Source organism: Brassica oleracea, unplaced genomic scaffold (genome assembly GCF_000695525.1).
Source record: "Brassica oleracea var. oleracea cultivar TO1000 unplaced genomic scaffold, BOL UnpScaffold25586, whole genome shotgun sequence".
Lineage (NCBI taxonomy): Eukaryota > Viridiplantae > Streptophyta > Magnoliopsida > Brassicales > Brassicaceae > Brassica > Brassica oleracea.
In genome coordinates, this window is record NW_013642094.1 from 1 (window position 1) to 268 (window position 268).

The following is a 268-nucleotide window of genomic DNA, read 5'->3' on the forward strand; positions in this document are numbered from 1 at the left end:
CAAAGAGATGCTAAGCCACCAGTGTGTAAAATTGTAGACTACGCACATGACAAGTACAAAAATGATCAAGTAGGAAAGGAGCGTGCTAAGGCCAAGGTCTGTTACATGGCCTTTGGTATTGAAAATATAAAAATTGTCGTTGTGTGTTGAGTTTATGGGTTTTGCCTGGTTCTAGCGGGCTGAAGTAACCATTAGACCAGAGGTCAAGGATATTCATTTTACTCCAAAGATTGTATGTTTCTCTTGAAACCACTCTCTGTTTCTTATT

General features: G+C 39.2%; 1 long non-coding RNA gene across 1 annotated transcript; it reads left to right on the plus strand.

The window, feature by feature from the left end:
* The first annotated feature begins 6 nt into the window (after positions 1 to 6).
* Positions 7 to 266, plus strand: LOC106322417. Its single transcript, XR_001266412.1, has 2 exons — positions 7 to 96; positions 176 to 266. It is a non-coding gene; the product is annotated as an uncharacterized LOC106322417 (long non-coding RNA).
* Positions 267 to 268: the final 2 nt, after the last annotated feature.